Here is a 14,064-nt window from a genome sequence, read left to right on the forward strand (position 1 = left end):
CTTGAGTAAAATTGATCCCCAGAGCCTAATCCTCTGTCCCTTACACACGCACAACCTTCTTTAATTCTGACAGATGGTTGCCTATGTGAAGGGCATGGGATCAGGTCCTGTTCTTGCCTTCTGATGATCAAACACTATGTGCTTGATGCATTGGTACAAAGGCACTTACCTTTAACCTTTATCTCCAAAATACTTTTAGTAGCGTAAACACAAAATACTTCTTTGGAATGTCCAGAGATAAGGAAAATGGAGCCTCACTGTAACCCAGGGTGGCTGCAGTCCTGGTACACTGTGGTGATCTCTACTAGCCCACTTAAATCCATCACCCACTCTGGCTTCTTGCTTTCCCCAAGACAGTCTACTGCTCCAAGAAGCTAAAGGACACTTGGATGGATTCTCTTGGCAGATCGGTCAGACTGGGAATACACTTCAACCTTTAACAGTTCGGAAATACCCTGTGTTCAGTATCATGGTCTTCAAGATTTAATAAATCCAATCTGATGATCTTCAAGTTCTACTTATTTGTTAAGCAGTGTTTTGGAAATGAGAAGGTATAAAAGATGTATATGAAGCTACTGCCTTCAAGGATTTTTCTCTCTTTTCTTTCTTCTTTCATTCATTCATTTTTGCTAACTTCTTGTGTTGAATTCTCACCACGTCATTAATTTTCAGTGTTTATTTTTTTCTTAAAGTTTCAAATTTTCCTTTTGGTAACAACCTACAAGGTTTGCTATGTAGTATTTTCATTATTCGATTGAAAATATGCTCTAATTTTCAACAGATTTCTGTTTTAATCCACTTGTTACTCAGAAGCACAGGTCTTACTTTCCAGACTTATGGAGGATATGGGGGTTGGTCATCTTCCTGCTGTTGACCTTTGTACTCTGAAGACACAGAAGGGGACTGAAGTCACCTCTGTGACGCGGAGCCATGAAAGGTACAGAAGAGTATTATCATCTTCAAATCCTTGGTGGAAAAGATAGTTGACCCCCCAAATAAGACAGTAGTGATGAGGGGAGAGGTAACGTTCTGAAGAATTGGCAGAGTGGCAGGAAAAATGATACGGATACTCTCTCATCAAAAGATTTTTCTGGAGACCAACTTGGCACTTGTATGAAAATCCTTGAAAACAGGCCTGTTGAACAAGTAACTAACCTTTAAGGAATATATTTTAAAGGAATATTTAGAATGGTATAAAGATTAACCTACAAGGATGTTCATCATAGCACTATCTATAATATAAAAAAAATAATTAAGGAAGGTGCCAAATGTCCAACTTAGTGCATTGGAAGAGTCACCCTGGATAGCCATACATTCAGCAACCATTATAAATGGTATTTCAGAAATACATTGACATAAAAAGGTAATTACAAATATAGCACTGAATGAAAAACAGCTAAAGAACAAAACACAATGTAATTCAATATTTGGAAAAAAAAGTTAGATGTAGAATAACCTTTGGAAAATTGTGCCCCACATGAAAAGAATGTTGCCACTGGGTGGCAGGACCATGGGTGATTTTAATATAATTTGTGTTTATTTGTGCTTTTTGATTTTTCTACAGTATGCAATATTGTAAGAATATAGCCCACCTGCTCTCTTCTGTGGTGGCTGGGGGACTTTGTGGATGGATATGATGGGTCTGACCTCAGTTCCCAGTTCTGACCTTTCGGTACTGACCTGGGATGGTAGGGGCTGGGGCACTGACCTCTCACCCCCCCAGGGCTCTCTGCCAAGCTGCTTGCTGGCCTAAATATAACAGAGACAAAGCTGCAGGCCTAGGTTCCTGGACTGCCTCTCTGCTGTGCTTAAAACCTCTCTAATATCAAGTCTGGCCTCAGTCTAAAGCTGTGTGTGGAGTTTTCTGTACTTTCTCCCCCTCTGTGAAAACTAACTGAGAAGTAAAGCTTTCTTTGGGGCTTAATGGAGAGCATTCAAGAAAATAAAAATACAAAATATAACAGAGGCATTTAATCCCTACAGAGAGATAGCAGGAGGTCACCTGTTAAGGCATTCAGTTTGGTCTGAGACACATAATCTCTGTCTAAACTGACAGGTGTTCATTTTTTCCTTGAGACTCTGCCACTGTGCAGGCCCTCTGTGTTTGCTGTTGCTGCAGGTGTCCAGGATCAGGAATTACTTGCTTTTCCTTGATTTGAGGCTGGATTTTGCTTACTTCCCAATGAGCCTCTTCCATTTTTTTCCATGAGCATAAAGTCTGAAGAATGTCCGAGCAATGTCTTTTCTCTTTAAATGGAACTGGTCCTTGAGGATACCAAGTTGTCTCTCAGTATCTCATCTGTGGGCCAGATCACAGCATCCACCACCTTTCTTTCTAAATTCTTTTCCACCTTAAGCATTTGTCCTCAGATCCTCTCCAATTTCCCCATTTCCTTAAAAAATCTGAGATCCAGAACTAGACATAGCTCTTAAATAATGGCTGGGTCATGAACAAAAAAGGATGCCACTTTTTCCACATTAAACTTAACATCAACCACCACGAATAGAGTCCCAGAATGTTACCACATAAGCCACATACAACCGCCAGTTTGCTCTGCTACAAGGGAACTCTGAGAGGGCATGATGATGATTAACTGAGAAATCTTAATGAGTACTTGTATTAATCATATCTTCTTATTCTGTGTTTTTGATGCTTTGACATCCTGGGGCCTTGTTGCCCCAAAAGGGATTGTACTTCCCAGGGATAGATGATTTCTAAAGACAGCAAACACCTTCCCCGGGAGCATCCTTTTCATATGCAACCCAACTGACCCACAGCCCACACCCCACCACTTCTTCTCCAGGCTCTCACATTCTAGGCCACTGTTCCCTGCGCCAGTCACCCAGGAGCAGGTCCCAGACAACTAGGGACCATGCCTAGACTCCAGGGCCCACTCAAATGCTTTAAAGTAGCCAATCCTCGGCCTGTTTACCCTGCCTAGCTGCCCATTCCTTCCCAGAGGAAATCACAGAACAGGCTCTTGCCCATATCTTCCCCTTGCTTGCTCTGCCTCCTGCTTCCCACCATGGTCCTCCTGCATGGCATGCCATGCCTCCTGTTTCTAGGGACTTGTGGGTATAACAATCCTCTTCCTGCGTGACAGTCATTTTCATGTCCATGTGTCTTACCTACCTGCTTGAAACAAACGCCAGGTATCAGTGCTTATCAAGTGCCAGGCACCCTCAGTATAATTTATATGGATTACATCATGTAATTTTGACAATTTCCCTGGTTTTAAGGTCAAAGAAACTGAGACGGAAATGACTTGCTCAGAGTCCCACATCTACCATGGGATAAAGACAAGATATGAATTCCCGTGGGTCAGTATCCGAATTCACACTTTTACCCTTTTTGTTTTTCTGCTTCCCTTGTGTGTCAGAATGAGTCCCACTTGCAAATTAGGCAGTGCAAAGAAAGAGGCATGCATAATAAAGTAGCAAGACAGATCTGCTTTGAAATTAGTATTTCCCTTGCTTTAGCTGACCATGCTGCCCCTGCCCAAGCATTTTGCAGGTTGCTTTTCTACAGCCACCCCCTAATGTGGGTTACAGTCACACGAGAAAGCCAGCCTTAAGATTTCATGATCTGCCCTCATTTCTGACTAGAAGGATCACATTGCCTTTTATTCACCTTACTTATTTCTAAATTACTTTGGCTCACTTAGAAAATATACAAAACAGCCACAATAACAACCACCTTATTCAAGGACAGAGTCACCTGCATTAAAGATGTCGGTGTGATTACGCCACAAGTGCAAGGCAAGTCCTTAAGGCATTGCACGTACGCTTAAAGCAGTGGCACGGAGGCTGGAGGCCATGTGGGGCTTCCAAGCTGTCTACTGGAAAAGGGCCGCACGTCTTGAGATGTCAGCTTTGAAGGAGTTTGGGGAGAGCAAGCAAACAGATACACTTTGCTCTTCACAACACCATTGATTCCTCACTGAGTCTGTTGAGCAAGTGCCTACGAAACGTTCTGGGACTGGCAGAGCTAAGAACCAGAGAAGAGATCTTTCTTTTGAACTAAACCAACAGAGTCATGCCTACACGGAGAGCTAGCACAGACCAGACAGGACGGCCAAACGGGGTTACAAGGGGAGAGCATGAAGGGAGCAGAGGGCAGGCTTTGTGCGTCAGATAAACACTCAACTTTGCACTTCAGACAGAATGGGGGCTCCGTCTTCTTTTTTCCTGCCTTTAATTCTTTACTTCAGTATTCCTCGCGGATTCGCAGAGGTTTAAGGATTTGGGAAGTTAAACTGATACAATATTGAAAGCTAATGAACACATGCGGAAGGAGAAGGCTTGGAAGAGCAAGGAGGAGGATGAAGAGAGGTATGGAGTGAGAGTACGTGGCCACCTTCCTACCTGGTGGTGAAAGTCTGCCCAGGGATGGAGAAACAGCATCTGACCAGCCGGGGAGCGATGGTGGGGTCCCACTGAGAAGTGAGTGAGCTCAGACACACGTTCTAGGGGCTGGGAGAGCAGGGACTCCCAAGCCGGAGTGTGTGCATGGAGTTTTGGGTGGAACGGAGGTGGTATGTATATATAACTGAGAAAGTGCTGCTGCTGTGCGTTAGCTGGGAAAGATATAAAGTACATAGTTTTGGAGTTTTATTTGAAAAGGTGAGCTAATGAATTACTGCTTTGGCTTTCTTAAGAGGTCACTTTTTATGGATGTCAAATACATGGAGATGCGCCATTATAAACATAGTGGCCTTGAGCAGACAGCCACCATGACGCAGTCCAGGGCGGTGTAACTCGGTCGGTGGCACACTACCGCCACCTAGTGGCAGCATGCTAGCAGGCAGTAACAGCAAATAGGAAATGAGAATAAAAGGCCCTCAGTGAGCCAGGTTGGTTAAGAGAGTGTCAGGTTCAGTAGTGTTCAAACACACGTTGCATCAAAATCACCTGGGGAGCTTTAAAAAATACAGCTGAGATCTACTGAACCAGCTTTTGGGGATGACGTCCCAGACATCCATATTAGTTTGAACAATATGATAGTGCCATTTTTTTGATTGTGCCGTTTTTGTAGATCAAAAAAGAACTGTCAATTTTATGTAGTAAATATTTTAACAAAGCTTCCTGAAAACTCTGATGCCTTCCCCATGTTAAGAACTTGAGATCTACTATCTTTTCGCAGATAACCAAAATGAAGCTCAGAATGCTAAATGACTTACTCAAGGTTGCCCATGGCTGGCGGATACCAGGCTGGGACTCAGCCTCCAGTGCCCTAATTTCAAGTGCAGCACACTCTCAGTTAAGGCATCTCTTTGCATGTTGGACTAACACGACAGACATGACAGTCTTGATTTCCTCAAACACCCCAACCTTCTGCATCAATTTCCACAGCCTCCAAGTCAAGTCTCCAGTATTTCTTCCCTTATTCTACCTAGCCCTTCCAAGTGCCTTTCTTTAGTTGTACTTCTGATTTCTGCCTTCCATTTTCTGGACAATCCTACTGCCTAATTTTTAAAAGACAACATGGCTGTACATTATGAAATTTTTACTGACCCCTCTACACTGAAGATCCCCAGGACTGGGCTGAGGCCATGTCATATGGGAGAAGGCTCATACCAGGTTGCAAGAGGTGAATGTTCAAATTTCAGGGTTTTTGTAAACTAATCGTTAAATATAACCACCATTAAAAATGGACTTACTCTTGTATTTGGTTTTGCTATTATCCATGCTCCTGAGGTTATTTACATCAACGACATCTAAATGGTGGAGATCCTACATAACCGTGTATTACTGTGCATCTATTTCCTACTCTGCATTCCGTGAGCAGCCACAGTGGGAGGCTTGAAATCAACTGCATGGTGGGAGTACTGATACCACAGAAACTCGCAAAGGCTACAAATTGGGGCTTGATTCACTGTGCTGTTATTGTCTAGATGAAAGAAATGATGAAGAAAATGGTAACAATGCTGGTTAAATTTAAAAGCATGTCATGTCTGTAGCCATCACATTGTGCATAGCACCCAGAATTTGAGGGAATACTTAAATAAATACCTCCAGTACTTAAAAACTATTCTCTGACTCAACAAAGAAGTTGCTCACATTATCACCGATGAGTGGGTTAAGTTCCAAAACATGCCTTCCATAACACCTACATGAATACAGTCTTTGGTCAACTGTGACCACAGGTATGGATTTAAGTTAGCAAAAATCAAAAGAGCAAAAATCAATAGAGTGAGAATCATTCATATCTATGCATTTCATAGTGAAGAGTATTACAGATTTTACTATTTATAAATTGTGTGAAATTATGTCAGTGACATACATACTAAAGTTATGTGCATACACATAGACAGTTTATTTTCCAGAGAGTGTGTTAGAACCTGACCAGCACATGATAGGACTGAGCCGAGCCCTTGCTGGATCCCCAGCTTCCCATCAGGCTGAGCGAATCCTCCCCACTTCAGGAAGGCACTCACCCAAAGCTGTAGCTTGGCCTTCTACAGCCTGTCACCCACTAGCCCTGTGCCCACACATACACACACACTCTCTCCAGAAACTTAAGCTGAACGGTTTCATATCCATTCCAGAAGAAAGCATATCTAGGCCTTGCCTCCTCTGGAGTTTTCTTCCTCAGTCAAGGACCCCACCATTCACCCCAGTTACTCAAGACAGAAGGACAGGTTTCATTTCATGCCTGCCTCCTCCCTACCCCCATGCATGCAGACACCAAAGCAGGCTGTTTACTGCCACCTTTATATTTCTCAAATCCATCTACTTCTCTCTATCTTTAACTGCAACTTCCTCAAGTGTCCACTTCCATCATTTGAGTTGCTTACTCTACAGCCTCCCAAATGGTCTCCCTACTTCCACTCTCACTCCTTCCCAATCCATTTTCACACAGTTGAAGATCTTTATTTTTTATTGTAATGTAGCTGACATACAATATTGTATTAGTTTTAGTTGTATAATGTAGTGATTCAACATCTATATACATTAGGAAGTGATCTAGCTACCATCTGCCACCATATAAAGTTGTTACATATTATTAACCACATTCCCTCAGTGCTGTACATTGTATCCATGTCTTATTTATTTCATAATGAGAAGTTTGTACCTTTAATCCTCTTCCCAGTCATACCTATTCCCCAACCCCCTTCCCTCTGGCAACTACAATATTGTTCTCTGCATCTATGAATCTGCTTCTGTTTTGTTTGTTTTGTTTTTTAGATTGAAGATCTCTTTCTGACCAAGTCACTTCCCTGCTTCTTAGTCCTCAATGGCCCCTACTTATGACCGGCTGTGAACACCTGTCCAGGCAACTCTCTCCTACTTAATCCTCTTTCAAAGTCACACTCTGGCCAAGCCTGAATACTGTGTTCACAGTTCCTCAAAGGACACAACCACCACAGTGGCGACAATCACATGCTGAGCACCTAGTCTTTACTAGGCACTGTGTAGGACACTTTGCAAACATTACTTATTTGCAATTCACAAAACCTTACGAATAGGTATTAATACATCTGTTTTGCAAATGAAAAAAATTAAAGTGCAGAGAGTGTGAGCCATGTGTCTAAAAATCATGTAGCAGGTAAGGGGAGGAGGATTTGAATTCCTGAGCCCTGGGTGCATCTTACTCCAAAGACCACAGACTTAATACACTACCAAAAAAAGCATCTAGACGAACATGTAGGGCAGACCAAACCAAAACAGATGTACCACACAACAAAACAAACCAGCAAAAGAGGCCCACTTTTCAGTTCTGTAGTCAAATTTCATACAATGGTTTAGACACAAAGGAAAGGAGATGGCACTCTACAGGGTATCGAATACCAGGTTTACATATAGGCAGGAAAACACTTTCACTTGCTAGATCTACTTAATAAAAAGCTTTGAAATATATGTGGGATTTCCTATTGGGGTTATTAATAGTTTTGCTCAAATTTTTGGGATGGCTGGACAGAGAACTGCGGGTGTGGTTGGGAAGGTGCTCAGGGGGTCTTGCTCTGAGGGGGCTTCCCTCCTGCTTGGGGCTCCTTCTCAGTGAGGCATAGGCTGAAATGCTGATCTGATGTTTGGTCTTTTGACAATTTTCACTTAATGAATTGATTCCTACAGTTCATTAACATACCCACTTCCACTTCTGTATACACATATGTCTTAATTAGCTGCTCATTGGCTGTTTAATTACAAGAAAACAGCTGACAGCTGCCTTGCTGAATTCTAATGGCAGACGGTTGGGAACAGCTACACATTTGCTTTTGACAACCAAGATTTATTCATAACTCCATGATTTACTGTGAATGCTCATATGCCTGCCTGAATTATTGTATTTTCCAGTACAACTGAAAATTTGGAGTTTGGGGAACTGTTCAAGTGGGTGTATGTCCCCCTTTCTTCCCATTTCTGAGCCTCAGAGGAGCAGAGAATCCTCTATGTAAAAGCACAAACTATGCTACAATTTTACTTATCTTGGGAGCTTTCTGTTGAGAAGGTTCAGAAGTATGGGGGTGAGGAAGAAGAATTATCTTGGGATAAACATGGGTAGAAAGTGTTTAGAGTTAAGAAAGATAACTGTCAACTTAATTTTACTGAGGTGTAAAGAGAGGGTGGTCATGGGTTAAAATCTGGGAGAGGATGAGGCAGAAGAAATGATATAACTTAAATGGTGGGGGGTGCCGAGGGGGGGGAATAAGAGTCCCCAAGGAAGCAAATGAAGAAGGAAATTTGTTCTTTAGACAAGAACAGGCAACCTCATTCACATCAGTGAGCTGGTGCAGCCCTGCACTCGCATCTGGCTGCAATGAACCACGGAACGTGGATCTCCTCAACTACTTTCCTGTTCAGTAATGACTGGCCTCCCTTGAGCACCGTGTGTGCAAATGACCTCTGATTAAAGCTGGCCTCATGTGTCACATTTGATAAGTGTAGGTGTCTGCTTTGCCACACTGTGACTGGCCACACTCAGAGCCAGTCCAAGCGCACACATTCAGCACAGTGACTCCCAAGTAAGAATGAGGGGTCCTACCCTGAGCCAGACACGATGTTAGAGCCCCATCTAGGACAAGGCCCCACGCCTGGTGTTTTCTGTGAGCCGAGGAAGGGCAGTGGTTACTGAGATATGATTAAGACTAAAACAAAGCAACAACAAAAAAAACATGAACAAAACCCAAAGGATCTTGATGCAAATTGGGGCTTAAAACATCCTCCCACTGGTGCACTCACCAGCGTTGGAAGGTCTTTCTAAGCAAAATTTTTTTCTTATCACTTTTTTTACTTATCACAGAATGTAACAGAACTGAAACTCTGATGTCACAGGATATAACAACAGCGAGGCCTAATTTTCATTGTAAGGGGTTAGGTCTAACACTGGGGCCAGGTGTTATAAAACATTAAAATAAAAATGCTGAGGGTGAACCTATTAATGCTGAAAAGTGGACAAACTTAGTTCAGGGCTAGTGACATTTCACAACTGAAATAAAAATATTAGAGCCCTTTAAAAAACAATCTGGACCTAAAAGAAACACTACGGACATTTCATTTTTAGAAATATACAAAAAGCTGCAGAAATGGCTTTAACTCTTCCAGGAAAACAAGTACCAATTGTATACTTCAGATACTTTGAAAAGTTTTTTTTATCATTAATTTCAGATAGCATATTTGTTAATGCAAAGAAACTATTTCAAATTCTCCCTTTACTGGGTGGAAGAGGCAGCTTTGCATCATCTTAAATGTATTAATTGAATAAATATTTGACCAACAAATGCAATGCTATTCTTAGACTTAATAAGAGCAAAGGGTCTTAAATGTAACCAGAAATCAATTCACTAATCCCAATACTCAATTGTACATTGCCACTTAAAAAGTTATAGTGAAATTATAAAGCCAAAATGTCTAAAAGGATATGGCTAGAAAATTGTGTGTATGGTTTTTTTTATCTTGAGAAGTTTTTCCTCATCATCATGTGAGCAGATATTGTAATCTAATGATAAAGTCAGGAACTGAAGTTGAATGATCAACTAGTAGTCATTTTTCTATAAGTACCTCAGTGTTTTTATTCACTTTGAAGATCAATCTTAATCCTAACATTAATAGCGCCTCATTTTATTCTGGCCTCTTCCTCTGCCTGCATGTTCCATGACCCCACTCCCCGGCTCCCTGGCAGTACTGCCTCAGCTTACCTTCTATCTCCTCTTAGAGTTCACCCAGGGCTGGGATTAAATTCTGTTCTAAGAGCTCAGAAACATCTTTACTGACAGAATGAAGCCCTTGCAGGCTTGTATTCTATGTTCTTCTGAAATGCAATATTCAGGGTTTGAGAGTGCTAGGACACTGTTTCATCTTTATTTTAAAAGAACAAGTGACATACTTCTATAATAAAAATCTTGGCATAATGGAGGTTTTACATATTTGGGAATGGTGTACCTATCTATCCTGATTTTCCACTCTCCACAGAAAGTGACCCCTGGCTCCAGTCAAACTGGGTTATATGTTGTCTCCAAAATACAACCAAGACTTACCCATTTCTAGGTTCTTGCTGCCTATGGATGTGTTTCTTGGTCATGTCACAGATTGTGGTTTTACTCTAGTATTTAATTCTTTGAAAATATGTATATATTTTAAATAAACTTTACTGAGGCATAAATTAAATACAAAAACACACCATTTGGGGGAGTCTGGTTTGATGAATTTTGACAAATGCATACCCCTATGTAACTACCCCCACAATAACGATAGAGAACACTGCCATGGCCCACACCAGCACCATTCTCTTAGTAACCGTGCCTTCCCCTGGCTACAGGTAACCCTACCCGCTCTCTGTCATTATAACAGATTTCAAATGCTTCTTCTAGAATGACATAGAAATGAAAATATACAGTATGTATTCTTTTGTTTCTGGCTTCTTTCATTCACTAGAACGTTGTTTTGTGTTTATACAGTCTGTTCTCTTTTACTGCTAAGTAGCCTTCCATTCTATGGATCTTTTCTATCCCTCCAACACACACTTGTATCCATTTTTCAGCTGATGGGCACTTGGGTTGTTTCCAGTTCATGGCCATTATGAATAAAGTTGCTACAAATACTCACATACAAGTCTTTGTGTGGACATAGGCTTTTACTTCTTTCTGGCAAATATCTGGGAATGGATCTTGAGCCGCATGTTAAATTGATGCTTGTAATACCTGCACCTGTTTTCAGAGGGGCTGTGCCATTTTACATTTCCACCAATAATTTATGAAAATGGAAAATTCACCAATTTCTCTATTCTGCATCTTTGTGATGCTTATTTATTTATTTTTATTAAGGTATCATTGGTATACAATATTATGAAGGTGTCACATGAGCAACATTGTAGTTTCAACATTCACCCCTATTATCAAGTACCCGCCAGACACACCCATTGCAGTCACTGTCCATCAGTGTAGTAAGATGCTATAGAGTCATTACTAGTCTTCTCTGTGCTATACTGCCTTCCCTGTGATGCCCCACATTATGTGTACTAATCATAATGCCCCTTAATCCCCTTCTCCCTCCCTCCCCACACGCCTTCTCCCACCCCTCCCCTTTGGTAACCACTAGTCCTTTCTTGGGAGTCTGTGCGTCTGCTGTTGTTTTGTTCCTTCAGTCATGCTTCATTGTTATACTCCACAAATGAGGGAAATCATTTGGGACGTGTCTTTCTCTGCCTGGCTTATTTCACTGAGCATAACACCCTCTAGCTCCATCCATGTTGTTGCAAATGGTAGGATTTGTTTTCTTCTTATGGCTGAATAATATTCCATTGTGTATATGTACCACATCTTCTTTATCCATTCATCTACTGATGGACACTTGGGTTGCTTCCATATCTTGGCTATTGTAAATAGTGCTGTGATAAACATAGGGGTGCATCTGTCTTTTGGCATTAGGGATCTTGTTTTCTTTGGGTAAATTCCTAGGAGTGGAATTCCTCAGTCAAATGGTATTTCTATTTTGAGTTTTTTGAGGAACCTCCATATTGCTTTCCACAACGGTTGAACTAACTTACATTCCCACCAGCAGGGTAGGAGGGTTCCCCTTTCTTCGCATCCTCGCCAGCATTTGTTGTTCCTTGTTTACAAAGCTTATTATTGGCAGTGCTTTTGTTGGTGTTCTTCTTGTTTTATTTTAGTTTGAGCTTTTCAAATGAATATGCCATGTTCTTTCATTGTGATTTTATTTGCATTTCCATGATGACTAATGATGTCGATATGTCCATGTGTTTACTGGATCCCTGTCAGCTTTTGTGAAATTTTTTCAAGTTTTAAATTATTAATGTCTTTATTTTTAAATTTATTTTTTCTTTTATTTCTTCTAGTATGTGGCTCGTTTTTTTCATTTGGTTAATGATATCTTTTGAAGAGTAGAAATTTTTTATCTTGCTGAAGTCTCATTTATTACTTAATAAAACAAGGCTAGGCCTTTCTGTGTGATGCCTGAAAAATATCTGCATGTCCATTGTTATAAAAAATATGTGATTTCCTCTAGAATTTTACAGTTAAATTTTATGCTTATGACATTTTAAAAATTAGTATTTGCTATCAACGAGAGGTAGCAATTTGAAGTTTAATTTTTTTCTTTTTCATATGAATGTCTAGTAGTTCCAGCAATATTATTTGAAATGACCATCTTTTCTTCATTGAATGAAATTGGCATCTGAGTCCAAATTCAATTGACCACATGTGTGTGGATCTCTTTGTGAACTCCCTTGTTAAAAATTAAAAAAATGTTTCTGTTTTACTAAATTTAGTATTTCATTCTTGTGTTGCTATTTAGCTTTTCCTGTGCAGGCCTCAGTCTCTGCAAGTAGACTCTAAACAGCTTGAGGGAAGGATTAGGTCTTCTCGGTCTTTGGATCTCTTACTGTGCCCATATGGTGCCTGGGCCCAAGGATGTGCTCAGATTTTTGTGGGTTTTGCTGGCAGATTCTACGTAACAAATGGCAAATGGTCACAAAATCAAGACTGGACCCATAGGTACCCAGGAAATAATTCTGGCTATAGAGAGCAGCAGGCCCCAGCATAAGGAGTTTGGCTGGGAATGATAATGAGACGGGCCGACACTTCCTGAGTGCTTGTTACAGATGGGCACTCCGCTAGGTGCTTTACCGGCATGCCCGTGATGATCCTATAAAGTCACTACGATTCCTATCCTTATTTTACAGATGGGAAAACAGGAACAGAGAGGTTGTTCTACTGGTAAAAAGCAAACCTGGGATTCAAACCCAGGCAGTCTGCAGCTATGAGCAAAAGAATGGACCATTGTTTTACACAAAACTCAAAAATAAACTCAAAATAGGTTAAAGACCTAAAATTAAGACCTGAGACCATAAAACTTCTAATAGAAAACATAGGCAGTAAACTCTTAAGCATCAGTGTTAGCAATTTTTTTCTGGATATGTCTCCCCAGGCAAGGGAAACAAAAGCAAAAGTTAAGAAGTGGGACTACATCAAACTAAAGAGCTTCTGCACAGCAAAGGGAACCATCAGCAAAATGAAAAAGCAACCCACTGAATGGGAAAATATATTTGCAAAAGATATATCTGATGAGGGGTTAATACTATCAAAAATGTATAAGGAACTCACACAACTCAATACCAGAAACACAAATAATCTGATTAAAAAATGGGCAGAGGACCTGAATAAACATTTTTCCAAAGACAGCATACAGATGGCCAACAGCCACATGAAAAGATGCTTAACAGCACTAATCAGAGAAATGAAAATGAAAACCACATTGAGATGTCACCTCACATCAGTCTGAATGGTTAGTATCAAAAAGACAAGATTTAATGAGTGTTGGCGAGGGTGTGGAGTAAAGGGAACCTCTGTGCACTGCTGGTTAGAATGCAAATTGGTGCAGCCACTGTGGAAAACATCATGGACGTTCTTCATAAAATTAAAAACAGAAATACTATACAACCCAGTAATTCCATTTCTGAGTATTCACCTGAAGGAAACAAAATCACTAGTTGGAAAAGATATATGCACCCCCTATGTTTTTTGCAGCCTTATTTACAATAGCCAAGATGTAGAAGCAACCTAAGTGTCCACTGTTAGATGAATGCATAAAAACAATGTGGTGCAT

General features: G+C 40.8%; 1 protein-coding gene across 2 annotated transcripts in view; it reads right to left on the reverse strand.

The window, feature by feature from the left end:
• Positions 1-14,064, reverse strand: part of RORA (RAR related orphan receptor A) — a 674,793-nt gene that overhangs the window by 15,263 nt on the left and 645,466 nt on the right. The window lies entirely within an intron of this gene.

The sequence above is a fragment of the Manis javanica genome, chromosome 8, assembly GCF_040802235.1.
Source record: "Manis javanica isolate MJ-LG chromosome 8, MJ_LKY, whole genome shotgun sequence".
NCBI classification, from domain to species: Eukaryota; Metazoa; Chordata; class Mammalia; order Pholidota; family Manidae; genus Manis; species Manis javanica.